The sequence below is a fragment of the Anser brachyrhynchus genome, assembly GCF_964034855.1.
Source record: "Anser brachyrhynchus genome assembly, chromosome: 1".
NCBI lineage: Eukaryota > Metazoa > Chordata > Aves > Anseriformes > Anatidae > Anser > Anser brachyrhynchus.
The window spans coordinates 27,377,548-27,392,306 of NC_137694.1; the positions used below are offsets into that span (position 1 = coordinate 27,377,548).

General features: G+C 38.6%; 1 long non-coding RNA gene across 3 annotated transcripts; it reads left to right on the top strand.

The window, feature by feature from the left end:
• Positions 1–323: 323 nt before the first annotated feature.
• LOC308200750 lies at positions 324–14,413 on the top strand. 3 transcript variants are annotated; one of them, XR_013955769.1, is made up of 3 exons: positions 324–492; positions 3,954–4,028; positions 5,094–5,757. It is a non-coding gene; the product is annotated as an uncharacterized lncRNA (long non-coding RNA). The 3 variants fall into 3 exon arrangements; XR_013955770.1 differs by lacking the exon at positions 5,094–5,757 and adding an exon at positions 14,289–14,413 and having other exon boundaries at positions 368–492; XR_013955771.1 differs by lacking the exon at positions 5,094–5,757 and adding an exon at positions 14,289–14,413 and having other exon boundaries at positions 374–496.
• Positions 14,414–14,759: the final 346 nt, after the last annotated feature.

Genomic DNA, 14,759 nt, shown 5'->3' on the forward strand with positions numbered 1-14,759 from the left:
TAATTCCGGGTTCATCATGACAACAGTTCTTCAAGGTGGAAAATTATTATAGGCTTATTGTAACTAGGGAACTGAGATGCAGAAAAATTAGCTTCTTGCTCAAGGTAGCAAGAGTTTCAAAGAGATAGGGAGTTTCAAACAGAGACTTAGTCCCAGTTCACTGACCTCCCTCCCCAGCTTTTACAGATTTGTACATATACATCTATCTCTGCTTTTGTGCTTTTGAGAGTTTTATAACTGTTAAATGACTGATTAATAGCATCTCATTCATTTATTTAAAAAAAACAACACTCTTAGAACATTTGGTCCTGCTGACAGGCATACTGAATTGGGATTCTTGGCTTATGAGTCACAAATTACATGTATTATTCAGAGGTTTCATAGACAGTGAAACGACTGCAGTGTATAACCCTGCTCTCCCAAGGGACATACACTAATTTGTTCTGATGGAACCACCGGGGAAAAAAAAAAGAAAGAAAATAAAAGAAGAAAGTAGGTATTTATATCCAAACTATTTTTGTGACTTTATAGGATAAATATCTTATTGTGCTTCTCTGCATATTTCTTTATGTTTCTTTACATATCCAATTATTATGTGGTAACAACTGAATGTGAGAGGTTGCAACTATAATAAAAAGTGACATGGCCTACTTTCTAATACCATAGTTTCCATTCTATTGAAGAATGAAACATTAAAAATGGTTATTAAAAAAGGAAAAAAAAAAAAAAGGTAGTTTTAATGTGGAGTTTCTGGGTTTCTATAGAAATGCATCTCAAAGCCAAGCAAATGCATGGAGATGTGCAAATATTTTTGTGTTTGTTTGTTCATAGGCTGAATTACAAAATTTAATGAAGAAATTGCCACCATTAACATATTCACTTTTATAAAGACATATAAAAATGGAATTAATTTAAAATACTTGAAATTAAGCAAATGCTTTTTTTCTCAGAAAAATAAAAATTGCATAACATTAAGTATAGCATAAAACCAAATAAAATTTTGTAAAAAATAGGATACTATTTTCTAAATTCACTGATGTTAGCCTTACTCTCCAAAGGTTACAACATTCAATTACAGTGCAGTAGAGAACACGGATGTACCTTATCCAACAAGCTTTAAATAGCAATTGAAACTATTTTGGTTGGAAGCAGGTTGACACTTTTCTGCTTTGTAGGCCCATGCAGAGTCTAAAAAGGTCTGTAAGTATTTACATTCTTCCATGATCATGACTGAGTGTTTTAGTACAGCATTTTTCTGTTTCTTTTTCTGACTGGGACATCCCCATCAAAATTATTTGTAATCAGGTAATTGGAGAATTAACTGAATCTGGAGTGAAGCTTTCTTTTAATTTTTAATAAATATAATTTAGGGGCTCAGTTACATGATGGGTTTTGCTGCAGAGGGTCCAAACTGTAAGGTACCTGCCTGGCTGAAGATGTAGATGCTTATATGTGGATTGACAACTATTTTGATCCTTAAGAAACTTTTCAGTTTAGGTGCTTTTCATCCACGTAATTTCTGAGTGTTATCCAAGAGTATGTGGGTTGAGGATTCAGGCAAGTTAGTTCTAGGAATTAAATGTAGCAATAGTGAGAGAAGAAAAGGCAAAGGTCTTCCTTATCTTGATGAAGAAAATGTTCTAATGGGCTGTGATGTGTCTTGGTAAGTCCTGTACTTAAAAACATAAATCTTAGAGAATTAGACAGTTTTGATGAGGTACTAAAATAGGCAGTTGGGGGATGAGTACATCTGGTGAAATCCTGGCACAGTTTCTGTCACTGGGAATTTTATCAGTGACTTTAATGGATGAGCAAATTCACCCATTTAAAGACAGGAAATGAATGATCAACTCTTCTCTCTCTCTCTCTCTCTCTCTCTCTTTTTTTTTTTTTTTTTAACTGTAATGCACTTTCCTTACCTTATTTTGAAGATACCAAACAAACACTTCATGCCACCCAGGTTTCAAAAGCCTCTTGGAATGTAGGTTTCTCAGGAATAGAATAGAATAGAATAGAATAGAATAGAATAGAATAGAATAGAATAGAATAGAATAGAATAGAATAGAATAGAATAGAATAGAATAGAATAGAATAGAATAGAAATATAGAATATCCTGAGTTGGAAAACACCCACGAGGATCATTGAGTTCAATTGTCAGACTACTTCAGGGCTAACCCAAAGTTAAAAGTTAAAAAGAAGACCCATATTCAAACATTAATCTTTATATCAAAATCCCTGTCTTTCTCTGCACCAGCCTCCTCAGGTTTTCCTGTTCAATAGCCCTTTGTCACCCTACAGGTGTGCTTCTCCAGGGCTCCAGGAGGAACCTCTGTTTGTGGCATGTTCTGAAGGCAGCTAACAGAGAGGCAGAGGAGAAAAGGGTGTTTATTTGCACAGTGGCTAATTTCCCAAACGAAAAACCTAATTATTCAACTCCCACGCTGAGATTGTGCCTGTGAATGCAGTAAATGCATGTCAGTAACCTCAACTGAGCTGTCCCTCGGTTCTGGCCAGCAGCAGCCAGGGGGTCCCTGCTCCCCAGCAGCACCTGTTGGACCAGGGTCTGCTGTTGAGTAACCCTGCTGTAGTACAAAGGGAGGGTATTTCAGTGGGTACATTTTAATTCTTGCTGGTATTAGTCATAGACTCAGTGACTCATCACTCTGGCTCACAAAGCAAAAGCAGATTTACCCTTTATAGGGTTTGGCAGTTGGCAGATGATTGTTTCCCCTCTGTGAATCAGGCTTTTATTTATTTAGTGTAATCAAGAAGGAACTGTCTGTTTTGTGACCTTCTAGGTCAGTGAAAGGGAACAAAGGATTTCTCTTTATTATTATTATTTTTTGGCATCACGCAGTTAGAAGAACAATGCAAAACTATGATAAAGGATCATGCTCTGGTTGGCTGGCTGCTCAGGCTATAGCTACAAGTTACATTATCCCAGTTGGTCTGTAGAATTATTTTACCTTAGCAGACTAACACCATAACTATTCTAACTATTTAAATACAAATGAAGTAGATTTCTTGCTCAAAATACTCCCTTCTAGCAGATACCTAGATAACCACATAATATACAAGGCACTGAAAGTTCCTCAAATAATTCTGCTAAGCTCCTGCTGGACAAAAATTAATGAGAGAGTTTTGCAACATGCCTCGTTATTGGACAGAGTTCATCCTTCCAGATTACAAAAAAGTCTCATGCAAATTACAGAAAAAAAAAAAAAATTGGATGGTAGGCAGGGACTGTGGTAAGCAGCTCAAGGGCAGCAATCTGGACAACAGATCTAAAATGCGTCTAAAGATTGCCAAGTGACAGTGGAGCTGAAAGAAGTTATAAAAATCTAAGAATAACTATTCAGAAATATTTAACTGTTTAGTGCTTCTTATCCAGATAAGGAAAGTTCATGCAGTTTTTAAAATTTTTATTTTGTTTAAAGAAAATGGCTTCATCAGCACAAAGTACACTAATTCACTCCTTGGTTCTGGCACTCGATAGACATTTTGCTGAGGCCGGTAAATGATCTGCAATATGTTCAGGGGATGCCAACAAGCATTATTCATCGCTACAGCTGCATTTGTTACATGGCTTTCAAAGATGGTTATTTCAAAATATTTTTCCCTTCAACTCTTAGCTCGAGAAAAGTTTCAAATACATTGAAAAACCTTACTGCTCAGTGAACCTAAGCTAACTTGAATGATGTTGAATGAAACACCACCAACAGTGAAGTTGAAAAGAGAGCTTTTTTTCATCTTTATTTTAAGAAACTTTCATTAAAGTTTCTTAACTTTAAGAAATTAAAGCAGGTCTGGGATAGGCTCAGTGCATGTGGGATGCACCCAACACTGGTGGTGGGCTCTGAATGTCGCATCCAAAGGGAAGGGCTTCTTGTCCTCCTGAATGCATTTCTCTATGGCCATATTGTGAAGATCATAAATGTGTTGTTTTATTAAGATCATCAGTCAAGGAAGGGTATACTTGGATGAAAAATTGGAAAACTAGAGGTCATTGAGCTACATACTTGTAGAGGTATGTTGCAGAGTATCCCATGCTTCTTTTACATCTGCTTTCTTGTACAATAAGGCTTCAACTTTGAGATAGGAAAAAATCTTTATTAGGTATAAATAAAGCACAAATGCTTAATCAGTTTAGAGGGAATGAGGGCATCACAAGGAAAGCTCTCATGCAGTTTCTTTATTAAGCAGATCTTACTAAGATTTTGATACTATTACCAGTTTGAAAGTGTTTGCCAGCAAAAATTAATCTTTGCTTAGCAGTGTGTGGTCAGTGAATTATATCAAATGATTCTTCTCCACTGAGATCTGTAAGGACAGGTTAAACAATCATCTGCTGGGAATAGTTTCAATAGCAGACAATGAGTTAGTGATCTGGTAAGATTTCTTTCACCCCTATATTTTTATCTAATAAATGAAAGGTGAAATGATGCAAAACTGTAACTGTGGATCTGAATCCAGAGATACAGAATTTGACCCAAAAGATCAATTCCATATCTGCTGAAGCCAGAAGGGGATCTCGGAATCACAAATCATGCTCAAAAATATAGCTGATTTTTTTTTCCTTTTTTTTGACTTTTGATTTTAAAATCTTAGTGTAATGCTTATGTTGAAGAATGTACGTAGAGCACATTCCCAAATTCTTTGCTGTGACGTTGATAATGAAGAGATACACACTGAGATCACAATTCTAATGTGGCTTCAGCTGAAATACTCCCAAAGCAAATGTTATTGAATTTCATAATGTGGTCTGTGAATTTCCTGTTGCAAGTAAAATGATCATGAATTCAACTAGACCAAAGAGAAAATTACTTGTGAGACACTTAACTGCACTTCGCTTTTCCACTTTCTTTTCCTCAGAAACATAATGCTCCTGAGACCAGCTGCCATCAATGTGGTAAAATAAAATTGTACTTGGTTTGGTTGACTGTTGTGCTAGGCAATGGGCAAACATAAGTGAAGATGCATGATTTTATTATTACTTTTAAGATTTTTAATGTCTTATAGCCATTTTTCCTGTTTTCATGTGATATTCAGGAGTCTTAACTAGTGCTTAATAAGAAAATATTCCAATTTACAGAACTGTGCAGAAAAATCTTCAGAGTTTGAAACCAGACACAGAATAAAAAGAAGACAGAATTTTTTTTTCAATTCTTAAAAGTCACAATTTTAAAGTCAACCTCAAAGTTTATATGAGCTTGCTTTGGATTTAGTGGACTACCAACGCTAGGATAAAGGTAAACATTATCCCAGACAAACCATGTCTGTCTACAAATACAAGACAAGCAAAGCATGGGGGAAATAAACTATTGTTATGAACATGGAAATTAAGCATAAACTGCCCATTCTTTCAGTGCTTGGTTATGCAGATATGGCCAGTGCCCAAGACAGCAGAGAGGAAGCCTGCAGGAGAGCCAGGAACTGACCCTGGCTGCTCCACGTGTAAATGAAGCAGTGGTCACCAGCACAAAAGCTGAATCAGCTGCAAAGCCTAGCATTTTCTTGAGAAGAGTCACTGTGAAAAATCATAGAATCATAGAATAATAGAATCATAGAATCATTAAGGTTGGAAAAGACCTCCAAGATCATCTGGTCCAACCATAACCCTACTACCAACGTCACCCACTAAACCATGTCCCTAAGCATCAGGTCCAACCGTTCCTTGAACACCCCCAGGGACGGTGACGCCACCACCTCCCTGGGCAACCTGTTCCCATGCCTGAGTGCTCTTTCTGAGAGGAAATGTCTCCTCATTTCCAACCTTATCCTCCCCTGGCATAACTTGAGGCCATTCCCTCTAGTCCTATCACTAGTTATCTGTGAGAAGAGGCCGACCCCCAGCTCCCCGCACCTTCCTTTCAGGCAGCTGTAGAGAGCAGTAAGGTCTCCCCTGAGCCTCCTCTTCTCCAGACTAAACACCCCCAGTGCCCTCAGCCGCTCCTCACAGGACTTGTGTTCCAGGCCCCTCACCAGCTTTGTAGCCCTTCTCTGGACATGTTCCAGGGCCTTGATGTCCTTCTTGTACTGAGGGGTCCAAAGCTGAACACAGCACTCGAGGTGCGGCCTCACCAGAGCAAAGTACAAGGGGATGATCACCTCCCTGGTCCTGCTGAAATCACGATGAACTGTCACTGCTGTCAATATTCTTGCCTCTAGGTTTAGGGAGGTAGGTGTGAAACAAAGGAGAGCACAACTCTTAGTCTTCACAAATTAGCTCAGCTTGAGAACTACTTGCCACAGAATGCTGTGAATGCTAAATGTTTACACATTATGGGGAAACTAGAAAAGTCCATGGGTAAGAAACCATTAAATCTGCCAAATACAAGCAAAACAAACACTCAGCCCAACAACACACCTCCATTCATCTCAGGAGAATGAGTTGAATTTTACATGAAAATGATTCAAGAGTGAGAATGCATTTCAGTGAATTATCTCCTGTTTTCCTTGTTCATGCACTCTTCCTTAGACATTGATTTTGGTAGCTGTCAGAGACAGTATGCTGTACTAAATAATTTTTTAATTTTTGATGTGACCTACAACTGTCCCAAGCCTGTAATGTTGTGAGTGACACTTACGTACAGCAGCTTAAGATCTAACCCACCAGCTGTTGGAAGTTCACTTAGATGTTATTTAGTCTTTGTGTCTAGCAAGAACTTTCCAAAGAACTTCCGAGGAACTTTCAAATTCTCTTCCGTGAATCCAGTAGTCCTACAAACAAAGCAATTCTGCACATTTTTAGCCACATTAGACTATCTGTGAGTCACTGGTTGGGACTGTAGATTATGGAAGGGGTCAAATGCTTAATTAGCAAGGGTAGGCCGCACCACACTGGAAAATATTTTTTCCTCTGTATGCCCTTGATAGTTCTAAAATCTAAGAAATGTATTTCTACAAATAAACAACATCTGTGTGTTATCAGTATTATCCATCTTCAGGATGGAACACATTCATCTGGGTAGAGCCTGAAAGCCCTCCCAGGAATATTTTAAATCCATTTCCTAGGCAAAGCAAACAGATACTTATGTCCCAGACCTGCATCCCACACTGACTCCTGCATTCACAAGGAACCCCAGTGACCTTGCTGGGTTCATGCACACTAACCATAATGCAAGGCAATTCACCACCTTTTATAATTAGCACAGTATGTTTTTTTTGATGGGTATACGTCAATTTTATCACTTCTTAACGAGAAAATTCAATTTATATTGATGTCCAAAGAATGAGTTAAAATGTACAAATGTTCTTAAATTCGGAAATGTTAAATATCCATGTAAGCTCATGTCAGATGTCTAAATGATCAGAGGAGCTGTCCCTTGAAAACAAGGATGCACTAGTATATTCATCACGACCACATTGCTGTGTGATTTAAAGGAAGACCTAGAGCTGATATAAATAGTATGGAAGCAAAATAAAACACACTGTATTCATGCATTAAGAAGAAATATATGTCAATCCCAATGACTTGTAGAAACATATTCCAAATTTGGGAAAATAATCATCTCAATTTTACCACAAATTCAAAGTTTATTTTAAATATCACCATGCTTAGCTTAGGGAAAACATAAGAAAGAAAAGGTAAGCGGCACTTCAATTTTCCATCTTGATTCAGCATAAGGAAGTCTATGATTAAAAAAAAAATGGAGGCTGCAAATCAATTTTCTTCTTGAAGCCTCAGGTAGGAATTACTCATTCAAGTAACTATCCCTGCATGAATCATTCCTTCAGCAGACTAACTTGTGGATTCATACTATTTAATCAAACTATGGCTCAAAGTCTAGGGCGTAATTACACTGTAATATAATTATTTTCCGAGGAAAAAAAAAAGGAGTTGTACTAAATGTGAATCTTACCTTTTCCCACTCAAAAAATCCAGTTCATTGGTGAAATATCCAGAAGTTCTTCAGGTTCCCAGTTCTAATTTCTTTCATCTTCTTTACTGCAAGATGTTACTAGCTATCAACTAACTGGTGGTGACTGCTCCATGTGCCTTTGTAGCCCATTGCAAGTGCAAAGGAAAACAGGTTTATAAAAATATCACCCATGGAGATTGGCTGAGCAAGTTTGATGGCATCCTTGTGATGAGCCAGGACTGAACAGTCATTGTTGTTCAACTGACTGGCAATTAAGTACTCACTTGTGCCTGATGGAACCTATGGTTAAATTGCTGTTGGTACTTAAAATAGATATTACTTAAAGGTTGTGGTAAAAGTTTTATTTTGTTGATATGGCATTGAAGTTAAAAATATATCCATGCATCAAGTGAAATTTTACATCTTTTATCCACATTTTACTCATCTTATTTTCTTTTGGTTAATTTGTCCACAGCTTTCTGTGTCTTCCTTCCAGTACTGAGTGTTCTTCCAGAGAAAAAGACATTAGATATTATCACTTTTTTTTAGGATTTTTGTTAGCATTTGGAAAATCTCAGGACCACACAACGAGGTCTTTGGCAAATATCAAATATGGAGTTTTCCACAATACTGGGTGCCTGCCTTTTTGCGAATCTTTAGCTTCAGTTATGACCAATTAGCTGTGAAAACATTTAAATATGTGAAAAGTGAAGTACTGAGCAAATTATTTAATTCATTTTTAACCGCCACTCCATATCTATATGAGTTCCACTCCCAGCATGCATCTACCTCTCCCTGCCTGAACTCTTTCTATCAGAGAGGCAGATAGAAACATACATTATTACTATTAATTATTACTACTACTACTACTACTACTACTACTACTACTACTACTACTACTACTACTACTACTACGGGTGTGACAGAACTCTGCAGATGCAGTAATAGATAGGAAGAAAAGAAATTGTTCCTCTCTGAAATTTTGTTAACCAAGTGATTTCATCCCTTGTATTTCTGCATTGTGTGCAATATTAAAACAAATAGTTTAGGAAACAGATAACTTTTGTATTTTCTTTCTGTTTACTTGTGATAACAAAGATATGCAGGCCTTAACTTTGTATGAAAACTACATCAGCATTTTGAGCTAATGAGATTTAATGTTTTAAATGTAATCCATTAAAAATGTGCAATGAACTTGAAGTCAGTACAAATCCTGCAGAAATGAGCAGGTAATTAAGGTGAATTACTTTGTGTCTCTGCAAGTCAGGTGTCCACTCTAAGCTAAATATCAATGATCATGAGAGGGTGAGAATGAAAGGAACATGTGGGGTGTGCTCCAGTCCATTCAGAAATAAGGGTCTAAAATAGATGGCACAGAATGACCTCCTCTCGTTAGCAACAGGCTGAGCTTTGATGATTAGCTTCAGTTTGACACCTTACTTGTAAACGACTGAGATTAGGTGATATAAACCTTACCCTGTAAGCATCTGTTTTCACCCAATACAGTGAAGCATTTAATAGCAAGCTTATACTTAAATGAAAGAAAAGTGCCCTAAATCTTTCTAAGTGTTTTGCTGGAGCAGGGCCAGAGTGCTCATCCATTTGCAGGATCAAACACAGAATCTCTAATGGTGTTTAGGACTTGAAATTCCTATTGATATCATTGCTCTAATGTGCTGTTGCAGCTTTGAAATGTGAGGGCCAGACATGAAAGGATTTGTTTATCACCCATCAGTGCTGCTGTCTTTACCAGAGGGAAGTGAAGGTGTAGAAAAGAGCTCACACATCTCACATTTGGCTGGATATTGAGCATCTGAAAGTTATTCTCATCAGGAATCTTCTCACAAAGACAGGAATGTTTTGAGCACAGACACTGAAGTAGAAACAGATTTCACATACAATCATTAAATTTACTTAATGATCTACTAAGCCCACATTAGGCATCTACCTCAGGTGCACTTCAGGCCATGTAAGTTTAGGAGTCCAAATTTCCTTTACAGTCCATGGGAAGAGACGCTCAGAGGGCCAGTGAGAATATCAGAGTTAGCTGCCCATAATCTCCAGCATTACCCATTTTGCTATTTAATTGCAGTATTAATGCCTGGTTGTTTCCTGGCAAGGTATAAAGTACACATGGAAAAAATAAGATATTGCATGAACACAGAGCACCTTTTTGAGTCCATTAAATTCGCCTGTAAACTGACAAGTAAACTCTGCTTTCACTGAAGTCCTGTGTCTAAGCAGCACAAAAGTGTTTTTCACGCGGTCTTTAACATGGTTTACAGTTTTATTTCACAGCAATCTAGGTAAATGGCCTGCAAAAACTATGTTGTGGCTCGTGTCTGAGATATTAAACTCTGCCTGGGTACATATCACAACTGTAAAATAGAAGCAACTTAACAGTGTCATGCCTTGGTTTTGAACGCATTGAGCACTGTGTGTTATCATTCTGCCAAAGCAAACATACTGTGTTTGTGACAAATTTCCAGAAAAATAGATTTTGACTTATTAGCTACTCAGTTTAATTTCCAAAATGTCTTGAAAGAGTAAAATACTCCTCTCGCCTACATTACTGTTGTTTTAGGCCAAGGAAGAGGGTTGGCTTAAACAGCTCTGTTCTGACTTTCATTAAACTATTTGACTTATTACAGATCTAGTCCAAACAAAGGAAAGAAAACACTTCAGTCGGTATTACATACTGACTTATTTGCAACTTTTATACAACAGAGCTTTACATTTGCATCACTGGCTCTAGTTGCCACAATAAACGTAGCTGTCCTGCTCGTCCAGGATGACTCACAGAGTTTGTTAGGCTTCATTGCAGATAGCTCCTTTCTGAGAAAAGTCTTGTCTAAGACAGGGGCCTGCATCTGTAGTTTCCAACCCATGGTGGGAAGTGAAATATCTGCTTAAGGTGGCATGTGCTGACTGGTCAGTAAGTTGAACAAGTGCACCAGAAAAAAAAAAAGAAGCTTAGTGTGGGATGGACCAATTCCTACACTTCTGTCAATTTCTTGCACAAAGAGCAAGGGACATTACCACCTTGATCTACTTGTTGATAAGAAGCATTGTTTGTTAGTTTAAAGAAGAGACTTTACCCTGTTATATAAAATGTGGATATCAGTATCTCTGATAACCCTTAGATGTGCTGCAGATCTGTCAGTTTCACGGCCTGCTCCAGGATGCAGAGCTGAGCTTGGACCTCCAGCAGAAGTCTAACAGCCATCGCCACCATTCTGAACGAAAGCGTGGGAGCAAAGGAGACTTGCTGCAGTTACCTGCAGGACCCTTCCACCACCTGAGCTCTGCCGTTATTAGCAAAAACTCAGTAAAGGACATGCCAAAGAGGACCGGTTTGTGATATACTCTTCTTAATGAGCCCTGCATACAGCTCTGGCCTTGCAAAGGAGAGCCAGCCCATGCGGCCTAGCAGAGGGAAAGAAGTTAGTGATATGGTTTAGTGGAGGACTTGTTAGTGTTAGGTCAGAGGTTGAACTAGGTGATCCTGGAGGTCTCTTCCAACCTAGACGATTCTGTGATAGAGTTTTGCCAAAGTTCTTGCAGTGGTAGGAGGGTTACAGCCCACTCTCAACACTGTAATTCAGTAATTTGGTTTTTCATACCCCTTCTGATGCAAATAGGCTGGAGCCATCTTATACAGCATCCAATAAATTTGAGTCTTAGAATGAGTGAAACAAAACACAGGTCTATAGATGTTTACTTCCATGCCTACATACCAGAGCAGATGATGTAAAGCATGACCTCGGAAAATTGCAGAAAAATATAGAAATTTCCTCTTCATTAACTCATCATTTGTATGTGACTATGCTAACTTTGTTGAGGGGTTAGTTACAAAAGTCAATCTAATGTCAGGGCATGCCTAGGCTGCTAAATAAAAATGACCAAATAAAGAAGTATAACAGTTGTCTCCTCATCTTTCACTCTGTTCAGCAGATTTTTTTAATTTTTAATTTTTACTTACTCTGCTTTGGTCTTCTTCTATTAGCTCCTTCTAAGTCAATACCTAGTGTGGTGTGGTGGACTCATGGACAGCTAATTTTGGGGACACAAAGGCAACATGAACCCATTTCTGGCTTCTTCCCAGCACAGTCTTCCTCTATTATTCACCAGATCATAGAATCATAGAACGTCTCGGGTTGGAAGGGACCTTAAAGATCATCTAACTCCAACCCCCCTGCCATAGGCAAGGATGCCACCCCTAGATCAGGTTGGCCAAGGCCCCATCCAGCCTGGCCTCGAACACCTCCAGGCATGGGGCATCCACAGCTTTTCTTGACAACCCGTAACATCATCACCTATCTCCAAATGGTCTTATGCCACTTTTCCAGGCATAAGATACAGCCTCCATGTCACACTGTAAGTAAGCTGCTGCACTGTCCTGATAATGAAGAGCATCTAGCAAGCTTTGTTTTAACACAAGAGAAAGTGTCAGCTGCATGCAGACCTTCTGGAAAATGGGCTTTTGGGCCTTTTGTTCTTAGTAAAGCAAATTCTTCTCCCAGACATTTTCTGATTTTAGCAAAAAAGAAAGAAGTTCTTCCTAAACCTGAGAACTATTGTGCAGTTAAAGTGGCTGCAGACTTGTACAAAAATATGCATTTGCAGCTGGCCAGGTCCAACTCCTCTTCAGAATGTTGTTTTTGTAGGGGTCAATATTAACAATAGCAGAAATGATGGCATTGGTTTGATGTAAAAGAACAATGTTTAAACACAAGATATACCTTTGTATTTTCTTGTGCACTTTATGTGGAGATTCCTGTAATTCCTGGATATTGGATGACTCCAATCCACTGTCGCTTTGTTTATGGATGACCGCCCTATCCTTAGCCATGTGAAGTGAAGGATGTGTGGTAGCTAATGGGGTGGGGTTTTGACACTCCTCAAGGGTTTCTAATTCCTGTCCTGTTACAGGACTCTCTAGGGGGACCCTTCTCCTGGAGCTCCCTCTTCCTGTTACCTCAGCTAATGGGACCTGTGTACCACCACATATTACCAATAGTGGCAGACTCCTTTGAGATAGAAGTCTTAATTTCCACGTCCTTCCCTGTTCCCACGCACTTCTGTCAGTGGGAACATGTTGTTATGGATTTGAAAGATGAAGAACTTGCAGGTACATTTACCTTCACTAATGAGGTCTCTCACCCAGCAGAGGTTCTCTGAATGATTAACAGCAAACAATACTTAGAAGCAGACAATCTCAAGAAAACCATTCTGCATAATTTTGGATCAAAAGTTTTTTTTTTTTTTTTTTTTTTTAATGTCACAAGGTAAGTAAATAAATAGCTGGAGTTAATCTGGGGTTCAAGTTCAATCAGCTGAATTAAGTACTGAAAGTTACCTGCAGTGATGGCATTAGGGTATTTCTGAAATGCAAGAAACTGCAACTTGAACCCAGATGCACAGCATTGGGAGCTGAGAGGCAGGGTATATTGAGAGCCTCAAGGTTCAGGTATATGGGTTAGGTAATGTTGGTCAAGAAAAACTCCACGCTGAGTTGGATGAAACTGGAACATTGAGAAAACAGACAGAAGAACTTCTACTTCTTCTTTCCACCTTTACATTGTTTTGAAGTTTTTAATCAAATCTGGAAGATTCCAGAAGCATTAAGGCTGACATCCTCATTTAAAAAAATGAGACCACAGAATTAGAGAAGCCGATGGTTTTCTATATGTGGCTAAGTAGTGAAAGGAAGAAAAGCCATCCTCAGAACGATACCTCAGAAGTTCTGGTCCTGCATGAAGACCATTAATTCTGTAACTACCAGTGAAAGTAAGTGTGGTATTATTATCTTTCCCCAGAATTTCATTACTATAATTCTAATGTAGCTAATTAACTAATGAACTGATTAACTAATGCAAACATGCCTGACGTTCAGAATTTCCCATCCTCTGTGGACTTCACACTTCATACTACGAAACTGCTTTTCTGGCATAGTTAAAGCCAGCAGAATGTTACAGAATTTGGTACTACAATCTTTTTTTTTTTTTTTCTTTTTCCCCTCTACCTCTTCCACCATAAGTAATTCCAGTGAAAAAACAATATCTCCTCCAAATCCCTCGCAGTACAGCTGGTACTGCTCCTTTTCTTTCTAAGTGGAAACAAATCCGCAGGGCAGTGTATCGGATTGGGGCAGGTTTGGATGCGGCACAGCTCTGGAACAGCGTGTGCCGTCCAAGTCTGGCCAGATGCACGTTGTACAACCACGCCTGAAGGCAAGTGGCAGGGGTTTACATTAACAGCAGAGCTGGGGCTGGGACAACGAGTGCAACAAGCATGAGAATAATGCTTCTTTCTTTAGCGATCTCCAGGCTCCACCCTGTTTCTCAAAATTTCTGAACTATTTACAAATGTTTAAGAGAAGCCCTGTGTTATTAGAGGAATGTTTACACTGCCATGTATTTCAGATGCAGGCAGAGCTATACAATCAAGGCCCACCCCAAAGACAAGAGCTGCACTGTATTATCGAAATATGCACTGGTTCTTCTCTCTGCTACCATACAAGGCAACTCTGCATTCCTGCTGGTAACCTTTTATTACCTCCTAAGTTTTCCAGATCACTGCCAGATTTCTTGAACTTCATGGAATGATTACAGGCCTTATAAATGTAAACCTCAGATTCTGTTTGGCAGTTTTGTATGGGAATGCTAAAAAGAAGAAAATATGTATTAAAAAATAATAATAAAAAAAAAATCAGCAAAAAACTGCTTAGACCTTTTGCACAGTAACAGCTGCAGTTATACAATTTACAGTTCAATAAACTTCACCAGCTAAAGTGAACCAAGTCTCAAAATACCACTGTCATGTTGCTATTACACCCGTCTTACATGGGATGCTAGCTGAGGAACAGAATGCCCAAGGAATTTAGACAATGCCCC